We start from the raw sequence: 23993 nt of genomic DNA on the forward strand, positions 1-23993 counted from the left end.
TGAGATGAGTTTCAGTTGGTTCTCAAAGGAACTGAGCTTGAAACTGGGAGCCACCAGACTGGGAGCCACCAGAGTCTCCCAGATGCTGGGAGACAGCATCTCCTCTGTCTCTCTGGAGCAGCTCAGTCTGTCATCTGCTTTTCTCTGAATTTGCTTCTTTCTCTTCTCTGCAAACATACTTAATTCTCATTATTCACAGAAGTTATGTCCTCTAAAATCACACAATCACTGAATTAGTAAATGCTGAGCTAATTACTTGTAGGGAAAATACAGGATTACATTCCTGCAAACCTCTGATCCCAACATGTTTGCTGACTGAACAACCCTTGTTTTATGTTGCAACCCTTGCATTTCTGTTTTAAGTCACTTTATGAATATATATTATTGATTCATTAACATTGAACTCACAGCCAATAGCAATCTAACCCATGCCTAAAGGAAACTTTTCTAATACATGTTTTTTATCTGTAAAGAATATCACAGCCTCCTGAGCTTTCATAACACTAGACAGCACTTCAGGACTATGCTTAGGGTCATTTTAAACAATGAAATTACCAACAAAATCAGAAAAATGTGGAAAACCTGGCACTTAATCAACTGTGGAAAGGACACTTTTTAATAGCATGGAAGCTCAAACAACGAGGCGAGTGTCACCTGGTTCAGCCTCAGTTGGAAACACAGTGCTGAGTGACTCTAGGTTTTCACCACTTTGCTCATGCCTGAAAATAACTACAAAAGTACTGTGAGTACTGATTGAGGGTGATAAATTTTAACAATCAAATTCACAAAAATGGAACATACAGGTAATAAGGATCTATTATAGCTTCTTCTCTTGGCTCAAGATTTCTGCTTCCCTACAGCTTTGGTTTTCTCCATGGCTTTCACACCCCCAACCCCTACTAGCTCCAGCTTCAGCCATGGCTGACAGGGTCTTTCTGCTCTGCTCCCCATAGCTAAATGTCTCAGTCACTTCAGGTCACCATCTCAAATCCCCCAAGAAAGAATCTCTTTGGCCAAGCTTACCTTTTGAATTGATTCCATTTGGATCAAATGCCCCTCCATAGCCCAATCTACCATGGTCCCAGCAGGGATAGTGGATGTGCATTAGGGAAAACGAGTCATAAGATACATAGGCTCCTCTCAGCTCAGACATGGGGATATTCAACCAAAAAGAGAAGGTGGTGATTGCAGACAAAGTAATTCGTTTTCTGGTACAGTATAACCTCAGGAACATCAGGAAATACCCTTTTCTATTTTCTTTTCTTTCTGGACATTCCCCAAATGCTTATTGATATTTAAAATTTTCTTCATGAGGTCAAAGAAATTAAAGACTGTTCTTTCATAGTTGGAGATAAATCTTAAGATACTAAAATGCATTGGAGATGTTAAGAAAAAGAATGTTGATTCCCATACAGATATAAATGGCTCATGGTAAGTCCTTTCTCTGAAATCAGAGGATTGCAGAAGACAGGAGGGGAAGCAGAAAGTAGCACAGAAAAGGCAAGCAGGGAGTCTTTGGGAAATGGTGCCTGAATCCCAGTTTTACCTGGACTGGTGTTTGCTTGTTTGTTTTATGTTTGTGTTTGGTTTTGGTTTTTGCCCCAGGCCTCCAAGGCTGCCTCTGGAAGTAGCCCACCATTATCCTTGTGAAAAACATTGAATGAAACCCAAGAGCAGTCAGATCAGAACTCTTCTCAACATCATCAACTAAACACTCTCTCAGTAGCAATAGCATACTCACATATCCAGCCGTCATGGATCTGGACAGAAATTCCGTGAGCAAGACTCTGCCTCTTAAAATGCAACTTAGCAACCATTTTTGTTCTGTTCCTTGAGCTTTCTCTTAGACTCTTGCTTCAACTCCAGGGTATATCGAAGCACTTCCTCTTAACAGACACAAACACAGGTTAACCTAGTAACAGATATCTTTCCAAGATGCCAAGAGGTTATAATCCTCTCCATCTCATGAATCCAGAAAGAGAAGAATGAAGAACAGCAAGATGGAGAAGTCACCCTCATGGAGGCAAGGCAATGGTAAGTTAAAACGATCCAGATGAAAATGGCACACAAATGGTCCTGGCTGGAAGACAGGGCAGCCTCCCAGGAGAGGAGGCGCTGGGAGTTCGGTGAGGTGAGTCGGAGGCAAAGGGATAGAGACAAGAGAGTCTGGTGAATGATTCCTTTCTTACTGGATAGATAAGAGGGGGGGAAATGTAGCCTTTGGAAAGAAGAATGTTATAGGAGAACCAGCGTCTAAGAAAATTTATTCCCAGAGAAGTGGGGAAGTCCAGGCTATGACTTCAAGAAATGAAAGATTTGGAAGCCAGTACAAATGGGAATTAACCAAGGGCTTAAATCCAGTGCCTGACTACAGGCCAGGATGACAATGGCTCCTAACTTTATCTAAAGATCTCTTAGAAATTTAGATTTAGAACAACCATAATGGAAAAAAACAAAACAAAACAAAACAAAAAACAAAAAACAAAACCTGTTTCCTGGTATCAGTTGGCATTTGGGATTGCTTTATCCAAGGTAAGTGGCAGGACATTAATATCAAAAGAGCATATGCCTTGTCATTACAACATATCATCCCCCCCCACCCCAAAATGCTTCCTCCCTAGTTTCCTGATGTCATATCTTGGCACCATGAAAGGGGGTGGGGGTTTATATAACTGCCTGAAGTATTGCAGAACATGAAACAATAAATAAGCTCTGTAAATTGTGAAATATGAGTCATGATTCTCTTTGTTCTGCATCTTAATAACTGCATTTTTAAATTATATATTTTTGCTTCATGATACAAATCTAAAACAAAACAAAAATTTTAAAAACCTCTAAGTGCCCTCTTACGGAGGAACCTATTTTCTCACATCACATTGGGCCTCAGTGATCACTATTGAAATCAGAGCCAGCATTTTTTAAGAGTCTGTCATGACAGGCACTCAAAACCACCTATTTCTAGACCTGTTTTAGAGAAGAGGAAACCAAAAATAGAGAGGGTAAGTGGCTTTTCTATGGTTACCTAGTCACTACTTGTCACAGCCAAGAACTGAACTTAGGGCCACTTGTCCAGAGTCCATGGTGTTCTTCTATCCACACACTACACCATCTCCCCAGTCTCCTCTCTGAGCAGAAGCCTAGAGAGACTAAACTCTCTCAAACTAAAGCTAGGCTGAGGTTGGCCACCTGGTCCACAACCAGCTGTCTCCATCACATCCCGTGTTACAGAGGCAAACTTCCTGCTACACATCTGCAGGTGCTACCAGCAATCTTTCTCTCTTCTGCTCATACCCTGATCTTTGAAGAATGCTTCTTCTGGCTTCTAGATACAACCTACATAACCCACTCTTGATAAGGAAAGAGAGATATCAAAATAAATGTAAATTTGCAGCAGGGCCTGAGGAAGGCTGAAAAAGTATTTGCACTCCTATTAACTATGTAAAAAAAATCTGTCTAGTTTCGGGGCAAAAAGAATGTGAGATACAGATGGCTGAGTGAGCTGAGGCTAGTCTTAAGACTAAGGGTTTAGAATTCTAATGGAAAAAAAAAAAAAAGAATTCTAATGGAAGAAGAAGATTCTGAGCTCTCTAGTCCTCCACAGGTAGTTGGAGTGCTATCCTCTCTCGACAGATGAGTAAATTTCTAGGGATAAACGTTCTGTTTAAATCAGACCTGGACTAGGTGATGGAGACACAGTGACAAAAAGGCAAAGTCTGTACCCTTTAGGAGATTAGACATTGTCTAGAAAAGGGAACACAAGAGTATAAAAGGTAGGCTCTGAAATATAATCGGTAACAAATATTGTTATTAAAGAGATTGGGGGTGCCTGGGTGACTCAGTCAGTTAAGTGGCCGATTCTTGATTTTGGCTCAGGTCATGATCTCAGGGTCCTGGGACTGAGCCCTGTGTCAGGTTCCCTGCTCAGCAGGGAGTCTGCTTGGTATTCTCTCCCTCTCCCTCTGCTCCTCCCCCTGCTCACTCTCTCTCTCTCTCATTCAAATAAATAAATAATTTTTTTTAAAAGTTTGAATGATATAATGATCTCAGTAGATGCAGGAAAAACATTCACTTAAAAAAAAAAACCTCTTGAGAAACAGTAGTAAAAAGAAGCTTCCTTCAACTGATGAAGGGTATCTACCAAACCCATCAAAAATCATATTCAATTTTCAAATTTTATGAACTTCTTTCTTTAGTTAGGAATAAGACAAGAATGTCTATTACCACATCTGTTATTCAACATTGACTTGGCAGTCTTAACCAACACAAGAAAATAAGCAAAGAAGTTATAAAAAAAGATCTAAGACTGGAAAGGAAGAGATTAACTGTCTTTTGTAGCCTATTTGATAATTTATTTTGAAAAGTTGAGAGAGTCAATGGACAAACTTTTATAAATAATAGGAGTTTAAGTGAGGTAGCCGAATACAAAAACAAAACAGAAAAATCTAATAATATCTAGCAATTGTATAGCACTTCATGCATTGCAAAGCACTCAGATTTGTTTTCATTTGCAGAAACTCCTCAAATCATGTGAGCTTGATTAAGATCATCATTATCATCAGTAACAACTGCATCACTCCTATTTGATAAATGTGCAACTGAGGCAGACACTTCATTTTCTCCGTTAAAAAAACTGATGTATAATATATATATGTTGATAGTCCCATGTTTTGCCATTACAATTCTGAGTTTTGACAACATATAGTCATATAAGAACCACCACAATCAAGGTAGAGAACAGATCTGTCCCCCAGAAAGATTCTCTGATGCTCCTTTCAGTCAACCTCAAGTCTTACTCCAGCTCCTGTTAACCACTGATCTCTTTTCAGTCCTGTAGTTCTGCTTTTACTGCTGACATTCCTTTTTTTTTTTAACTTTTGCTTCGTATCAGTGGAATCATGTAGTATGTAGCCTTTTGCATCTGACTTCTTTCACTTAGCATAGTGCATTAGACATTCATCGATGTTGCAGCATGCTACAGTAGTCAGGTCCCTTTTATTACTGAGAAGTATTCCATCGTGTGGATCTCCCTAGAGTTTGTTTATCCATTCACCCATCAAAGGATATTTGATTGTTTCCAATATGAACAAAGCCACCCAAAGATTTGTGTAGAGGTTTTGATGTGAACGTAACTTTCCATTCTCTTGGGTAAATGGTCAAATGGTGTGTGTTTGTCTTTATAAAGGACTGTTTTCCAAGTTAGCCGTATCATTTTGCGTTCCCACCAGTGATGTATGAGAGTTGCAGTTGCTCTGCATCCTTGTCAGCACTGATATTATCACTGATATTAGACTTTAGCCATTCTAATAGAGTGTGTAGTAGTATCTCATTGTGGTTTTAATTTCCGCTTCCCAAATGACAAAAGAGATTGAATATCTTTTCAGGTACTTTTTTGCCATATGTATATCTTATTGGGTAAAGAAAGAAGAGATGGTGGGAAAAAATCTGTTCAATGTTTTCCCTATTTTTTAAAAGTGGATTATTTTCTTATTGAGTTGCAAGAGTTCTTTACATATTCTGGATATAAGTCCTTTATCAGATACTTGCTTTACAATATTTCTCCCAGTATGTAGCTTTTGTTTTCATTTTTGTTTTTTGTTTGTTTGTTTGTTTGTTTGTTTTATTCATGAGACACACAGAGAGAGGCAGGGACATAGGGAGAGGGAGAGGTAGGCTCCTTGTGGGGAGCCCGATGCAGGACTCCATCCCAGGACCCCAGGATCAAGACCTGAGCCAAAGGCAGATGCTCAACCATTGAACGACTCAGATACCCCTAGCTTGTGTTTTCATTCTGTTGACAGTATCTCTGCAGATCAGAAGGTTTTTATTTTGAGTAAGTTCAACTTATCATTTTTCTTTTCTCTTTGTACTTTTGGTGCCATATTTAAGAAATTATTGTCTAATAATTCATAAGCCGCAAAAATTTTCTTCTAAGAGTTTATAGCTGGTTGTTGATGAAACTAATCCTAAAACTTAAATTCTTTGTGCCTTCATCCATTATTCAGTTTCACCACATCATGATCTTACAAAGTAAGTTGCATAGATTTAAGGAATAGAAAAGATAATTACAGTGCTGTCTTTGGATATAGAGAAAGTGCTATATCATATAGCAGTTAATTTTTATCTAAAGTTCTCATATACGTTGTTTTGCTTCAACAGTTCAAGTATATTTCTTGAGACAAAGACTGTGCTCTATAATGACTACCACGTCCAGCACTGTTGGTCCGGTGAGAGATATCCAGTTGTACCCAATAGAGCAACAGACTTCATTTGCTGACTAAAGGATACATTCTGGACTCTTCTAATTCTGCTTACCCAGAGATCAAATCAGTTCTTTTCCAGCTAGGTTGGACACTAGAAGGCAGGCTATCTACTGCCTTGGTGGCACCACTGAGTGACAGTTCAGAGGAGTTAGCATCTCTCAGAGGATACTAAGCCCTCAATAGCTACTTGCTGTCAAATCCTCACAGCAAAAACCAAACAAACATAAGTTTATGAAGAACTTAAAGAATCGGAACCACTGGAAAGAAATACAACCCAATTTTTAAAGAATCTGATAAATCAGCTAAGCCTGGTAGGGGTAAATAAGAGTTTCAATGTAAGTATTATGGGAATAAATGGCCAAGCTAAAAGTTCAATAGATTTACTAAAAGTATTCCAAGAGTAACTGCCATAACTTAGATAAAAACTCCAAACTCCACATTCTGAGCCTGATGACAAATTATCAGAGCCACGGACCTCTGCTCTGGGGCTGACAAATCCTTCCACAATGCACTTGCTGAGAAAACAAGCTCCAATGTTACACTCCTTCGGTGCTGTTGGGTTGTTGCTATCTCACTGAGCAAGAAAGAGGGGTGAGTAAATATTACCTTCATTTTCAGTTAGGGAAAGGAGACAGAAGGTAAATAGAGTAATAATGTTGTGTGCAGCAGGGGAGAGGGAGTGGGTAGGATGAAGACACTCAATCCTCTTGAGAATCCTAAAATGTCACAAAAATCCACTAGAGAAAACAGAATAGAGCAAACACCTCCATTAAAAAAAATAATAAACCTGGAGAGAAAAGAATTGGGAAGAAAGCTTATTTAAAATGGCCTTTCCTATTTACAACAACCTTAAATTTCATCAAAGTTATAGTATGGTGTCAAAAATGTTTGGAAGAGCAGGGTAGACTGACAAAAGATTTCTACATCGATGCACATTTATAAGAGTAAGGACTTTTCAAATAGATAACTTCTAAGGTAAAATTTAAATTATGGCATTCTATTGTTACTAAAAATTATGATTTGCCTTGTGTAAGTGAATGTTCCAACCAAATGTATCTACAGCCATGATGTTAACACACTCAGCAAGGAAATGAGAACTGTGCATTCAACTTTATGAGAGTTAACATTAGCATGAATCAAATGGAAATTGTTTTGTAGTTTATTTTTTAAAATTTTTTGAAAAAGATTTGACAGAGAGAGAGAGAGAGAGAGAGAGAGAGAGGGAGAGAAAGTATAAGCAGGAGGAGCAGCAGAGGGAGAGGGAGAAGCAGATTCCCCACTGGGCAGGGAACCTGATGTGGGGCTTCATCTCAGAACCCTGAAATCATGATCTGAGCTGAAGGCAGACATTTAACTCACTAAGCCACCCAGGCACCCAGAAATTATTTTTAGTTTAAATTAGCCAAAGATCAACAGTTTTTATATGGTTCAACCTCATTCTGAACCAGAGTTAATATCCTAATGATCAGTTTTCTAGTACAGTATATCTCTAGTTGATACTCATTTTCATTAACCGAATCCTTTCCTGATGGGCCCAATCAAAGACCCTGACTCATGGATGACTCAGAGGGGTCCTTCCCTTCAGGCCAGTTGGGGGCCCTTTCTCCCCTCAACCACCTTCATTATCCACTTCAAGTCCTGACAACAAACATATAGTCATGGTGACAAGGACAGAATTAGCACTTCATGTGAGCTGAACTTTTTGGAAATATTGGTTTGTGTTACTTCCTTGATTCTAAAGGACCAGGGTTTCATGTTTTAGCTGCCAAATGTGGTCAGTTTGTTCAATAAGACCTCTCCTTTGGGGTCAAAGAATAGAGACCTCAAAATGTATATGTGACCTTTCCTCTAAGCATAGGTCTAACTATCACATTATTTATTTATTTATTTATTTATTTATTTATTTATTTATTTATTTTTCTATTGCCTTTAGTTGACCCATTTAATAGACAATTGAGTAATTATCATCTGCCCAGCACCATACCTACCACTGGGGATTGCAAAGCTGTTGACCTTCCAGGTAGGTAGGCAAAACAATATATATCTACATGGGCTAAACTACATAACTTGAGACATAAGTAATAAAGCAATGAATTTCTGAAGTCATGTTGTAATGAAGGGTTCCATGCTGAGTGCAGAGTTGGATTAAGACTCTCTCTCCCTCTACCTCTGCCACTGCCCCCCGCTCTCTCTAAAATAAATAAAAATAAATCTTTAAAAGTAAAATAAAATACTAAACTTAAGCATTAAAAATATTGTGTTCGTGACTGATAACTTCTTTGGTAAGTTTAACTGTGAAAATAAAGGCAAACTTATTACTAGTTTCAGAGAAGACTCCAAAGTACTAAGCTGATTGGCACTTTTCAACTCAGAAGCCATACCCGTAGATGGCTAGTGACTTTATGGGGAAGGTCCTTTGGAGCGTTTTTATTTTAAGAGAAGTCATGGAGGACAGGTCAATGCTTTACCCCAAAAATGAATTTCTCATGGTGAATTCTTGAGCTTCAGGCATATAAGTGGAAGAGATGGTTTAGGACAGGGAAATCTTTCAAACACTACTATAATTCAAATAACTACTTTTCCACCCAAAAATGTGATGATACTAGACAGTGGCCTCTTCTTCTTTCTTCTGACGTTTAAAAGGCTAGTGCTAGAACTTCCATTTCACCTGGACAAGTCTGGTGCTTACTGAGATTGAACTCTGAGACCCAGATTCCTCCAAGAGAAAAAAAATAATTTGGGCAAGTCAGAAAATTAAAGTCACAGTGTAAGTATCGTTTGAGGACAGCCGGTATCCTTGAGTGGATTCTGGGAGGCTAGGAAAGGCTAGGCAGCCTCCCTTGCACCAACAGAAATCCACCTGGCCATGGATCGAGGATGTCTGTCCTAAGGCTAGGACTGGACAGGACGCCAGCATCATATAGCAGAATGTACACTGGGACTCTTCATGCTGCCCCAGAATTTTCTCAAACAGCAGGCAGAACCCTCCTTCTAAGATAGTGGCTACGCCCGCCCCGCCCCGCCACAGCGCCCCCCACCCTCCCCGCCCCAGCTTACTCAATGTCCTAAGAACCAGCCTTCTTAGAGGCAACCACAGTCATTTCCCCACCCCACCCTGCAGTCCATTCCTCAGAGGCACAGGCGTGGCAGGAGGGAAGGAATCAGCAAGGGTCTCAGGCCAGCCCTGCAAGAATCCAAAGGGCTCTGGACAACAGCCTTGCAGGGAAATCGTCTATGTGAGAGCCAATTCCCTTAACCCCATTGGGATAGCTCAATAAACTGCTTACAGTCCTAAAGCCATCACTGCAGATAGTATTCCATCCATATCATATCCCATCTAAATAACACCTTTGTGACTGTGCGAGTTCTGCTCAGAGCCCTATGCATTTAGTTCTTTAACTTCAGCTTTTAGGGAACTCTGGATCTCTCTCTTTCTAACAAACCTACCTTCGTCTCTTCGTTTACACCAAGGTATTAAAATGACGTTAAAAATTAATGCTTTGAACAATCAGGAGATAATTGCAAAATGCACTAGAGCCTTCTAGATCTAGTCCCTGGCTCTCTAATTGCAGGCTCTCACCCACTTCCCCGTGGTCATCCCCCACCCTGAGGGCAGTCTGCAAGTCCGAGTAATGCCTGTCAGAGCCACTGGGTGGCACTAGCAGGCCTGAGTTATAGGCAAGAGAGAGGATGAAAGGAAAAGACAGGAGAGAGTCAAGGTGGAGGGGGAGATGAGAGGGAGAGAGATGAAAGAGAGAAAGGAGAGACGGAAAAGGAAGACTAGGTCACAGGTGCCAACTGCCTCGTGTGGCCTTTGTAGGCACCACTGACACAGAACGATGAGGTGAGCATGTTTTATCCAACTTTATTTCCCCAGTACCTACCTTGGTGCCTGGCACTCCACTGATGATGCTCTGGGTCTGTCAACTGATGGAATGAATGCTGTAGCCCCTCCAGAAAAAGATCCTTAAATGGGGAGGTTGAGGCAGCTTCTGTCTGAATACTCCATTCTATTGTTCTGGGATAACTCAGCTGAAAATTCAAAGAGTGGTTCCTCACTGTGGCTCGCAATCACTGGCAAATCTTTGCCTTGTAAAGAAACAAAATAGGAATATCAACACAGAGAGAGGATAGATTACCCGGGGATTGACAAACTTATTCATAAGGGGCTGGGTGGTGACTATTTTAGTTTTTGTGACCCTATAGTCTCTGCCAAGGTAGCTTAAAAGCAGCCACTGACCATTGGTAAATAAATGGGTGTGGCAGTGTGCCAATAAAACTTTATTTATGAGAACAGGCAGCAGATCAGATTTGGCCAAGCATTTGTCAAAACTTCAGGGCTTTGGGTTCTAAGATAATCTTTCTGGTTTCTCCGAACTTTCTATTACATCCTCTTTGTTCCAATACCACTCTTTTAGCACATGACTATCCATTGGTCTCTCTCTGAGTCTGTGTTGATGCCATGATCTTAGACTATAAACACCTTGGAATCTGTAAGTCCCCATAGATGGCTTCGATATACCCTAAGTGTTCCTATCTTCCTTAACTTTGAAATTCTCATGACACGTAGCTTCTGAAGATTCCATAAAGGCATAGATGAAACAATGTGGTTGATGTCAAGCTGTAGAATATGAAGTGTCGGGGAATTATACTGCTCTGGACAATATTCAACCAGCCTGAGAAAGGTCAGTCCCAGCTCAAACTGTGAAGTAACTAAAATATGTCTTTAGAAACTTCTAGACACACACTCTCTACCCCTCCTCTTCCAGTATTCAGTCCTCTCATTCATGCTCCCTACTTTCTCTCCCATCAAAAACTTGATTCTTCACTTAGCTAAAATAGAAGTAACTAATAACAGATTAAATCACTTCCCATTGAGAGATACTCACATTTTAATAAAGTTGAGAGCATTTGAATAAGGGGACACAGTACTAATGATGGGATGTTATGCCTCCTGGGGATGATTTTTATTATTTGAAAGTGGATTCTACTTTCACTTTCCACTGGTCATGGTCAGTGGGAAAATCCAGGAGAAATCCTGAGTCGGGCCACTGTATATAACCCTGTGGCTTTACAGAACTCTATGGATTGGGATGTGAATGACATCTTTTGGAGTTGTGTAATACAGTGTGTGTGTGTGTGTGTGTAGCAATTCCTAAGAGAGGCCAAGCTCCCTAAGGAGTAGATAACTAATGTGTAAGTTTGTGATTTAGAGTTTTCCTCCTTGGGATCCCTGGGTGGCGCAGTGGTTTGGCGCCTGCCTTTGGCCCAGGGCGCAATCCTGGGGACCTGGGATCGAATCCCATGTCGGGCTCCCAGTGCATGGAGCCTGCTTCTCCCTCTGCCTGTGTCTCTGCCTCTCTCTCTCACTGTGTGCCTATCATTAAAAAAAAAAAAAAAAAAAAAAAAGAGTTTTCCTCCTTGGGAAATGAAGGAAATTGACATGGTTGAGATTTTTTGCATGCCAAATAAAATCAAGTTCTCTGGACCAGATGAAAATGTATTTCCTTCCCAAGAGAGAGGTTTACTCATATCATTGATCATGTTGGAGATCTCTTACACCAGGCACTACAGCAGAAACCAGTTCCCTGAAAGTTTGGACCGGCTTTGTGCCGGTTCAGTCAAACAGGTCTGTGGTCATACTTTTCTCACTGCTCCTCTGACTCTAGGTAGAAACAGCTCTGTCCTTATACATGGGTATCATGGAAACGTAGAGCTCCCTTACCAATAGGGGATGGGATTCAGTGAATAAATGTTTCCTCCTTTCTTCCTAATGTAGATGTTTCTGAGACTACATCCTACAAAGTTCCTCAAAACGCCCTGGAAGGATCAAGCACCAGTTGCCTACAGCATGGGCCAAGTTCCAGAAAAATCTTGGCATCGACTCCCTTCGTTCCTTTTTTACTCTCCCATCCATCATTGCTCCCTGGGATCACGTGATAAATCACCTGTATAAAAGCCTTTGTCTGAGGCTCTCCTTTTGGAAAAATCCAGGCTAAGACACCATGCTTGTTCATTTGTTATGAGAAAAACTGTTGTCAGATACAAACTGCCATGGGTTATCCAGAGACAAAATTGTCTGCTAGGAAAAACACCTTACTCTTCAACAGTGGCCTTCACAGCACTTAGATGCAAAGCATTTTATATACAGGACCTCAAAGACAAAGTTTATCTGCAGTGCCCTACTCCTCCCTTCCCCACTGCTTACTCTCCCTGGTGTCAGTGTCTTCTATGTCCTATCTCTCTGACAGTTCCAGCTCTAGACAACAGTGCCACCACTGCTCAGGGGCTAGAAGTGGCCATGGACTGGTTATTGGCTACCCTTGTGTTGGCTTATTATGGCCCATCAGGTGGCCTATTACGTGGCCAGGTGAGAAAGGTTCTACTCAGCTAGGTTGAGTAGAACCTAGCTACTTATTAAAAAATTGGACATGAAAATATATTAAAGATTAGCTTGTCCATGGTGACAGTGGAGGACAGCAGATGTGCAGAGAGAAGCAGACTCAACATGAGAAGACCATACAGACCAGGAACCAGGGATCCTGAGGTGTTCCCTAGAGAAACATCAGACTCTGGACAACTTTGAAATTCTTGGTTCAGTCCAGATTTCCTTATAATATCTGCTACCTAGTAGTTCCTCTTCTTTTTTAAGTGAGCCCAAGCATGTCTCAGCTTTCTTATGAGTAGAAAAACCTGGGGGACCTGATGCCCCACACCCTGACTTTCTCCTGTTTTTCTCCAGGCCAGTAATAAACAATGATATCTAAGAGATATCATCTCTCCATAGACAGTAACTCTCTAGAGGTAGGGCGTCACCTTGAAGGGGTGATACCAAGGAACTGGAGTAGGCCAATAAGCGAGAGATTTGGTGGAAGTGAGGACAGTTGCAGTGCCCCTGGGATGACCCCCGTGTAAGCAACTGCTCAGACTATTTGCATCTCCAGCTTCATGGTAGGAATTCGGTCCTGGAGAAAATGACAGGGATCTATTCACATCTGGCAATTCTTCGACTCTGGAATGTACATTCCACAGAAGGCTGAGCTTGTGGCTTCTCAGCAGTCCCGCCAGTGACTAATGCCCATGGTATAGAGTCTACATCCCAAATTTTCTGGGATTATCCAGATTTCAAATATGCTGTCCCAGGGTTGCTATAAATCATTGGTCTATTCCATAAGTTCCAATGACTAGTAAATAATTTCAAAATAATTCAAACTGGTGGGCATTAAGATAAGGATGCACTTGTATTCAAATGATAGGATCTCACTGGCTGAAGAAATATTAAGGATTCATGGAGACACAGATATACTATGTATCTAAAGATGCCTAGATGCAATCTTCTACGTCAAAATTATTTGAAATATATTCAAAAACCTGGAAATAATTATATAATTTTATTTTATTGTCAAAATGTATACAAAGCAAAGGAGAAAAAAATACAATTTTAAAGAGATCCCACAATAGCAATAGTTCTTTTGGAAGAAATGTGACAATTCAAAAGTAACATTTTGCCCCTGAAACATTATATCTCATCAATTTAAAGATGCACATTTACTTATAATTTTACATCTCTGGAACTAGAGTGCTTTTTTTTTTCAGTTATGGCAGTATGCATTTGAAACCAAAGCATTTCTTTTCTTTCCTGGAGTAGACTTAAAAGTGGTGCATTTTATAATTAATGGTATCTTAGGTTCAATAATATACAGCAATAGTGATGTAAATGTTACTCAAAGTGGAAAATTTGATAGTATTTCTTATATTAGATAAGCACAAACTGGCTGTAAATCTGATAGCTTTCAATATCATATTGAAGAAATTTATTACAAATATTCCTTTAAAAATGCAATTTGTAGCAATTCACATATTCTTATATAAGACACAGTTATAAGTTCCAGATATTTAGACTGCACCTCTGATTTCCACCTCTCTCAAACCTAATTTTATATCAATGTGAATAATAATAAAAAAAAAACACTATTGTTCCAGAAGTTTCAGGTATGGGGCAAAACATTGCACCTCACCACTAAGATAGATTTAGCTTACTGTTAGTATAAAAAGTTGCCTCTATCATAGTGTTGTGTCTTAAAAGTTAACACTAGAGTATTAGCATATGGATGGACCTATAAATCAATGGATCAGAATTGATAATCCAGGAATCCACCTTATTTATAGTCAATTGATTTTCAACAAAAAGATCAAGGCAAATAAGTGGGGAAAGAATTATCTTTTCAACAAATGGTACTGGGGCAACTGGATATGCACGTGCACAAAAATGAATTTGAGCCCTAATTTCACACCATATAAAACATGTACTCAAAACAGATTATATACCTAAATGTGAGAGCAAAATGATAAAAGTTTGAGGGGAAAACATAGGAGAAAAATCTTTGTGATTCTGTTAGGCAAAGAGTTTTTAGATATGACATCAAAAGCATGATTGATAAAAGAAAAAATTGGTAAACTGGACTTCATCAAAATGAAAATATTAATGCTTCAAAAAGTACTATTAAAAATGGAAAAGACAATCCACAGATGAGTGAAAATATTTGCAAATCACATAACTGATATGGGACTTGCATCCAGAATACATAAAGAACCCTTACAATTCAATAAGAAGAAAGCAAACAGCCCAAATAGAGAATAGACAAAAGATTTGAGCAGCCATTTCACCAAAGAAAATGTATTTACAGCAAACAAGTAAATGAAAAGATGTTCAGCATATTCAGTCACTAAGGAAATGAAAGTTAAAACTACAGTGAAATACAATTACATACCCATTAAAATAGGTTTAAAAAAATTCCTGATAAGGATGCAGAAGAACTGAAACTTTCACACATTACTGGTACAGCTGATTTGGAAAACATTTTGGCAGTTTTATTATAAGCAAATGTTTATCATTCAATTTAACGATCTTACTCCTATACATTTATTCAAAAGAAATGAAAGTTTATATTCACAAAAAACTTATGCACAAATATTGATAGTGACATCGTTCATAATAACCCAAACCAGGAAAAACTCAAATGCTATTTAACTGGTGGGTGGATAAACAAACTCTGGTGCATCACACAATAGAATTCTAGTCAGCAATAAAAAGGAACTAACTACTACTACATGGATGACCACCCCCCCAAACATTATGTTAACTAAAAGAAACCGGGTGCAAAAAGTTATATGTAATATGAAGTGTCCAGAAAACAATTTTATAGGCTTAGAAAGTAAATTAGTGATTGCTTGAGGCTGGGGGAAAGAATGGAGGTTCACTACAAACAGAAATGAAGGATATTTTTTGGATGATGGACATGTTCTAAAACTGGATGGTGGAGTTGGTTGAACAACTCTTCAAATTTACTAAAAAATCATTTAATTGTACATGTAAAATAAATGAATGTTATAGGTATTTCATATGAATGGAATTATATAATTATAGCTCACTAAAGCTGGGTTTTTAAAAATTAGCACTGGAATTAATATGAAAGTTTTTGACCTTGACATTCTGCTAACTAATGGTTATGTGGTTGTGGTTGTTGTTTTCTCTTATAAACTATATGACACTTGATAAGATTATTGATATGGTCATAAAACATTATTAATGCTAACTTTGGAGGTATAAAACATATAAGTTCTAAGAATATTTTTTATAAATTATCAAATAACTATAACATAACAGGTGAGAATGGATGCCAATGTTATAATGCCAATGGCATAAGCTTGAAAGAATTATACAAATAACACATCTGAAGTTCTTCAGTTCATATGGAAGTTGATAAGATACTGAAATATTTTCATATTTATAAACTATTACTAAAGATATTTAAGTGATTTTGTAATTTTTTCCCAAATGCTTTGCAGACAAATTTGATTATGTTTGAATGTACGATTTCTAAGATTCATGCCTGTCCTTGAAGGATACCAATATTTCTACTCGTATAAGGTCAACTTTATCAGTTAAAAATAAATGATTCTTAAGACACCTTATAGATCTTGAGTCATAATTTTCATATTTGTTTTATTGGTTAGGGCAAGCTAAGTGTTGTAACAAACCTCCAGATCTCATGGTTAAAGACAATAAAGGTATATTCCTTACACATGTCATAGTTCAGTGGAATGAACTATGACTCTCATCTAGTCATTCAGAGATTCAGGCTTCAGTCATGTTAAGGTTCTACCACCTTCTATTTCCTTTGAGTTTTCTTCACTGTAAGATTTTTATTGGAAAGATTTAAATTTTTATTGGCCAGGCCTGAAAGTGGTACGTATCACCTTGATTCACATTCTGCTGGATGGAATCCAGCCACTTGGCCACAGTTAGCTGCAAGGGACTCTGGAAGAAATAATTTAGTTGTATGCACGGGAGGAGAAAGAGAAGCAGATATGGCTGGGCAGCAGCATCTCTGTCTTACTGATTCTTGTTTTATGATATTACCATTGATTTTTTAAAAGCAGCCTTTTTGAGATTTAATTAACGTACCATGAATTCATCATTTGCAAGACTACAATTCAGTAGTTTTTAGTATGTTTACAAAGCTGTGCAATCATCACTACTAACTAATTTCAGAGCCCCCAAAAGAAACCCCATACCCATTAGTAGTCATTCTCTACTGCCCACTCCTGGCAGCCACTAAATACTTTCTTTTTTTTTTTTTTAATACTTTCTATTCTAGACATTCCGCATAAGTGGAATTATGCAATATATGACCTTTTATAAATGGCTTCTTAGTACAGTGTTTTTGAGGTTCATCTCTATTGTAGCTGTAATATGTTGCAATTGTAATGTGTTGATATTTTATCCTCTGTATTGCTGAATAATATTTTTTTCATATGGATATAACACATTTTATTTATTCATTCCTCAACTGACAGACATTTGTATTGTTTTCATTTTTTTTAAAAGATTTTATTTATTTATTTATTTATTTATTTATTTATTTATTTATTTATTTATGAGAGACAGAGAGAGAGTGAGAGAGAGAGAGAGGCAGACACAGGCAGAGGGAGAAGCAGGCTCTCTGTGGGGAGCTGGATATGGGATTCAATCCCAGAACCCCAGGATCATCACCTTGAGCGAAGGCAGAGGCTCAACCCCTGAGCCACCCAGGCGTCCCTCATTTTTTGACTATTATGAATTATGCTGCTATGAACATTCTTATACAGGCTTTTGTGTGGACATAATGTTTTCAATTCCCTTAGGTATATACCTAGGAGTGGAGTTGCTGGGTCATTTGGTAACTCTGTTTTTATATTTTGAGGGACTAACAAACTATTTCCCAAAGTGGTTGCACCATTTTACAATCCAACTGGCAATATGTGAGGGTTCTGAAAATTCCATATCCTTACCAACACTTAATTATCTGTCTTCTTTATTTTAGTCATCCTAGAGGGTGTGAAGTAGTATCTCACTGTGGTTTTGATTTACATTTCATTGACCCTAATAATGTTGAGCATACTTTTATGTGTTTAATGGTTATTTATCTTCTTTGGAAAAAAATGTCTTTTCAAATCCTATTTACTTTTGAATTACTTATTTTTCTTTTTACCATAGGGTTGCAAGACCTCTATACATATCCTGGATATAAGTTCCTTATCAATTTCCTCGGTTTGTAAATATGTTATTCCATTATGTATTTTTCTTTTTACTTTCTTGATTGTTCTTTGAAGAACAAAAGTTTTCATTGTGATGAATTGCAGTTTTTAAAATTTATTTTTCTCTGTTGTGCTTTTAGAAACCATTGCCTAAATCCAAGATCACAGAGACTAACTCTTAGGTTTTCTTCTAGGAGTTTTATAGTTTTAGCTCTTACGTCTAAGTCTATGATGCATTTTGAGTTCATTTTTATGTAAGTTGAGGTAGAGGTTCAACTTCATTCTTTTGCATGTGTGTATGCAGTTATCCAAGCACCATTTGTTGAAAGACTATTTTTTCTCCATTGAATTGTGTTGGTGTCTTTGTAAAAAAATCAATTGACCTTAAATGTAAGAGTTTATTTCTGGACTCCCAATTGTATCCCTTTGACCTCTGTGTCTATTCCTTGCTAGTACCACTCTGTTTTGATTACTATAGTTTTGTAGTAGGTTTTAAAATTGGGAAATGTGGATCCACCAACTTCGTCCTTTTTCAACATTGACTATTCTCCATCTTTACCATTGATTTCGAAACAGTGGAGAGAGAAAAGGGCAAGGTTGGGCCCTATTTGGTTAGAAAATAGAAAATGTTGGCATCGAAAGCCAAAGGTGCATATGTGTGCTCATGCAAGAATTTTGGAGAAGCTTATTTTTGCTCTACAAAGGAAAATTCTCTAAGAAAATTTTTACTGATAATAGTCACTTTGATGTAGAATTTTATAGTTGTATTCCAGGAAATTATATATGAAAAGTCTTAATCATGAAGACCTTGAGGACATAGAATATACTAGTCTTCATCATTATCCCTGATTTACTGGGGTGCAAAAGGCCCTAAATGGGATAATCTAGGGGGAAATTATTTCATTCTTTTTGCAAACCTTTAACTGCTTTGTTCTAAAATCCCATTTTTAAAAGATTTTGTGTCCTTAATGTAAGGTGAACTTGGTAGTTAATTGGAACAAGATGAAATTATGCACAGCAGAAAATATTGGTACCTAGATTCCTAAATTCCTGAGTGCTAAATCAGGACATGTACACATTTGTCCCTTCACTGCTGAACAGAGTTAGAGAGCCTCTTGTGACCTTTTAAATGATACAATATTACTTGGTTTTCCTAATGATTACTCAGAGATGTGCCTAAAGGTGATTGCAAGGCACTGGGAACAAATAATATTGAGTAAGAGGGAAGGTTGCACCATGTGATAGAAATAATAAAGACAGGCTTTAGGATGAGACGGCAATGGATTTCAAACATGGATTTCTAACTGGCTTTGTGAACTTCAGAAAGATATTGAGCTTTAGTGTCATTATCTCTAAAAATTGGTAAATAGCTCTCACAGGATTGCTGGGCAGCTTAAGTGATTAGATGAGGCAACAGATGCATATATGCCTAGAAAAATACCTGTCATGGATCAGCCCTCAATCAGTCCACCTGTGGACCAATGATGAAGAAGACTACACAAATAATATGTTAACTGCATTGTTATGATATATTTGATATTTCTTCCCATGAAATCTTATTCTTTTCATTAAAAAAATCTGTCAAGTAGGATTCACAAAACATGATATTTTTATATCTTTCAGACAAATTTTCCTATAAATAAATGAATCATTTTTTAAAAGCCTCTTTTGTCAGAAAAATTGCCCTAATTCCTAGTTAGGAAAATCATATTCCTTAACACTTTGGGTCTAGGTGAATACCATGTATTCAACAATCAAGCTTCAAGTTCTCACGAGGAAGTGAGACAACCAGAAAACAGGAAGTTAAATGTGTGCAAAAGTATGTTTTGGATGAGGATGTGGTCTCTGTGTCCAAGGTCACATCTATAGTAGAAAGCCATATAGTCCTGATTTTAAGTTATAGCTTCTATTGCACAAAGGAATCTGTTTTTCACTCACGTTGTTTCCTTGACAACAGTACCCTACACACAACAAGTGCTCAATAAATGTTTGTTGAATGAATGAATAAGTGAGTGAACCAAAGCAGGGATCATGTAGTCCAGTAGTTTTCAAACATATTTTTAGCTTTGGACTCTAAATATTTGGTGGATACCCAATAGAGCCTCTTTAGTCCATGAGATAGACTGAAGGGCTTGCACCCCAGGGTCTTCTAGATTCTGGACAGCATAGCTAGGAGCTATCCTTGTCAAACTTCTCATTTCAGAGAAGGGAGCAATAAGGGCCCAAGAGGATTAGGAATTGCCAACTGCTTCACAGTGGAGGCTAAATGTTCATTCTCAATCTTGGGAATCCCTGTGCCAGTGGGGGAAAGGGCACATTCCACTGGGTGTTTGCATCACTGGGAGGGCATGTGGATACCCTGGGGCCATCCAGGTGGCCTTACAGAGGATCTGGTATCAGTTGCTTATCCAATATTCAGAAGTGCGACTCATTCTATGGTGCAATAAAAGGCTTCAAGCTGTGTCAGTGGGGGCTCTCTGACAGCAAGTCTCTACTTTGGGGCTATAACTGTATGACATTCCAGCTCTCCACACAGAAAGGAAATTGGTCGGCAATGTACACATCCTAAAATTTTCTCTAAAAGAAAGGGAATATGGATTTTGGGGGAACCACTTGTGTCCAATGAGTGGATGAGAATTTAGGAGGTGAATTTGGATTTGGTGACACTAGAATCCTTCCAGATCAAATATTTTATGAGCATCTAGTCAATAATATTAATTAGTTCTAAGCGTGGAAGAGATATCTCAACCTGTGTTTTGTGTCTTGGGTCTTCATATTTGTCCAAGTCACACCCTGTTTTTCCCTCATCTTCTCACCCCTCCTCCTCCACTCTTGCTCCTTAGACGCAGCAGAAGGTTTGCATCACAGAGGCCCTGGAGCCCAGCCACTTCCCATCTCCGCCATCTGGTCAGCAACAGGCCAACCCACCCATGGGCTATAGCTCAGAATCTGCCCCTTCCAGATCACCTCCCTCTGCAGCTTCAGTTCTCCTCCCTCTTATTTTCCATCATGATGGAGATGGAGAAAAAGAGGCAATCAGCTTCCCTTGTAGGAAGGCATTACAAACTCACAGAGATGAGATTAATGTGTGATTTAATACTAGCCACCAAACCATTTTTCAACTGCACAGTCCCGGATAATATATGATCTCTTAATGGGCACTCAACAGCAACAATGACAATGACGACGACAACAACGACGACAAACGTTTGAAGACATCCAAAATATACCCGGCTAAGTTCCACCACGCTGGCAGGTGCTCAGGGGAGTTTGGGGGCTGTGTGCCCAGAGTCCCTGCTGTTTTTCCAGTTGGCCTAAAGAGGGAGCCGTTTCTTTAGAATGCCTGAGCAAAGGGCCTGCCCAGAGCCTGGGGGTTTGCAGGACCACAGCAGCTGGGGCTCTTAATAAACTTCATGTATCATTAAACAAACCCGTTACACTGTCATGATCGTTTTTTTTTTAAATTGTGTCCACTAAACAGACAAGAGTTCTAAGAGTCAGGAGACCTGTAATCCTGTCCCACCTGCCTCAAGGTCCTAACCAGGTGGTGTTGGGTATGTTCTGTTACCGCTCAGGCTCAGTGTCCTCATAAGTAAGGTGGGCACAGGGGCACAAGCTCCATCAGCTTTGTGGGGTGGGTAAGAAGATTGCTTGGAAAGGGTGTCAGGTTAAAATTAAGGATGTGAGCCCTAGAAGCTGAAATACCAGTTTTGAACCAATTACTAGCCACAGGGCTTTGGCCAGGTTTCTCACCTCTCCACCTCTGAAATTTTTGATATGTAAATTTGTAAATCTAATTTGCACTAAACACTTAGGACTGTTGTAAGGAATAGATGAAAAATATGCACCATGAATTAAATAGGACCAGTACATCGTAAGCTCTTAATGAATGATAGATTTAGAAAATATAGCTATTGAAACGTAAATGTTTTCAAACCCTGTCACATTGTACACAGGTGAGGTGATGATTTGGTTTCGTTATCCCACAAATTTGGTTTGGTTTTCCTTCTAGACAATGGTTTTCCTTCTAGACCACTGTCTAGAAGGAAAAAGCCTTTACCAAATGGAAGCCCTACTTGGCCCTAACCTTCTTAGGGTATTTCACTGAAAGGAAGGCACCCACATCACATGGATGTGAAAGAGGGAAGCTAGTAATCTTGTCTATACATCTTGGAGACAGTCACTATCAGTGTGTTTTCTCTATCTGTAACCAGGCATTCATTTATTCACTCAATAAACATTTATGTAGCCATCATTGAATATGTGCACTGTTGAGAGTCTATAGAAAGATGAACAAAGCACAATCCTTGCCCTCAAGGAATTTACAGTCTAGTTGAGGAAGATTAAAAGATAAATGAAAAAAAACAGTCACCATGTAAAGAAAGGGTGAGCACAGCTTGCTATGAGGACATGTAGAAAGGGCCCCTAGCCTGGGCTAAAAAGAGAGGGTGTCACAAGCCTTCCTGGAAAGAGAATGGAACTGGAGGGTATTATTCTGAGTGAAATGAGCTGAATCTTAACAGGGAATGTAAGTTTGCTATTTGAGGTGGAAAGGAATGGTGTTTTAGGTGTGAGCTCTCCAGTGTCCTCATCTATAAAATGTAGAAGTTCAACTAGGTGGTTTTTAAGATGGCTCTCTGAAGAAAGGGGATGGGAAATAGTGAACAAAGGAGACTCCTTTCAATAAGTCTCATTTATGGAATCTTTATTTTGCACATGGACGTGAGGGAAAATAGCACCTTAGGTAGTTGTTAGGTTGTGAGCACAGGTTTAAAAAAGGGGTGAAGCTGGTTTTGACATGGTCATAGGTATTTAGAAAAATCAATCTGGAGCTATGTGGAGAATGGATTGAAGGCATAGTAGGAAAGAAACGAATGGCAAGATAAGCAATGGGGGGAGATGAAGAGGACATGATTGAGTCAGAGGCAAATGCAAAGATGATTCAGAAGAGGAAAAGGTAATACCTTTGTATTTAGGAGGTCAAATTGACAGGACTTGATGACTTGATGGAGAACAATAGACAGGTCAGGAATGACCCTTAGGATCCCAGCTGAGCCCATGGAACCATCTCAGAGTTCCCTCATCAAGCATTTAATGAATGTTTCCTTTATGTACACAGTCTAGAACCACATTCTTTCTGAAGTGAAATTTACAATCAAGTCAGGAAATTGAAACATGTTAACACCAGGTGTCCTCCATATCTGTTTTCAGTTTGGAGTTATTCTGCTGTTATTTTGGAGGAGAGGAAGAAGGACTAGACCCTCAGAATGAGTGCCAGACAATTGAAGCTTTCAGAAGGAAAGGTCAACCACTGCTGGAAAGATGGAAGACTTTTCCATTTATGACTGACAGAAGTGTAAAGTAACTAGACTTTCTGGAAGTTAGACAATGCTCATTGGAGTCCTTAAAAATGAGCATTTCTACTTTTTGGAATTTAGACTAATAATAATTAAGATGCACAAGGATGAACCCAAAGATTTATTTCAAGGATGTTTATTGCAAAGTTGTTTATAATTGTGAAAAGCTGGAAACAAGCATGACATACAGAAATAGTGCTTGGCCTTAGAGGACAAAAGACAGCCTAGTTCTGTAGCAGAGGAATTCTCAACTACAAGAAAGGAAAATGGGATGAAGATGTCCCACAAACCTAATGAGGCTCTTACAGTCTTATAGTGACCAACAGGTTCTTTTTGATTTGAGAATAGGAGCTCTACAGACAACATACAGTTATACTTCTCAGGAGGACCTTTCTTTTCCTCTTTTCTAGCTCCCAGGCATTGCTAAGTTGAGTGTTTCCAGCTGAGCAGTAAGTATGTCTGAGATTTATCCCATCCCCAACCCCCAGTGATCTCACCCTGTTATTTTTCCCCATCCCCAGAAGGCTTTGCTTCATGTCTGAAAGGTCAAAGATGTGCTGAGTCACATTGGGCAAGTAGCATTGGTCTAAGGATCAGAAAACTTCCTCTCTTACTTGGACTCTTATTGAGTGCCTACTATGTGCCATGCCTTAAGCTAAGCCCCAGAGGGAGAATAATAAATGAGACACATTTCCTGAATATGGTAGACGCTGCCATATACCTACCCATTATCAATTCCCCCTTTTCCTCATTAATCAAACCCTGGTTGTATTGTGAATTTCAATATGCCCAATTA

General features: G+C 38.8%; 1 long non-coding RNA gene across 1 annotated transcript in view; it reads right to left on the reverse strand.

Annotated features, from left to right (window-relative positions):
- LOC144312241 (uncharacterized) overlaps positions 1-21219 on the reverse strand; it is an 84353-nt gene extending 63134 nt beyond the window's left edge. Inside the window, exons 1-2 of the long non-coding RNA XR_013377736.1 lie at positions 21071-21219; positions 10145-10349 (exon numbers count right to left, since the gene is read on the reverse strand). This is a non-coding gene — a long non-coding RNA (uncharacterized LOC144312241). The remainder of the gene's footprint in view (positions 1-10144; positions 10350-21070) is intronic.
- Positions 21220-23993: the final 2774 nt, after the last annotated feature.

Source organism: Canis aureus, chromosome 4 (assembly GCF_053574225.1).
Source record: "Canis aureus isolate CA01 chromosome 4, VMU_Caureus_v.1.0, whole genome shotgun sequence".
NCBI lineage: Eukaryota > Metazoa > Chordata > Mammalia > Carnivora > Canidae > Canis > Canis aureus.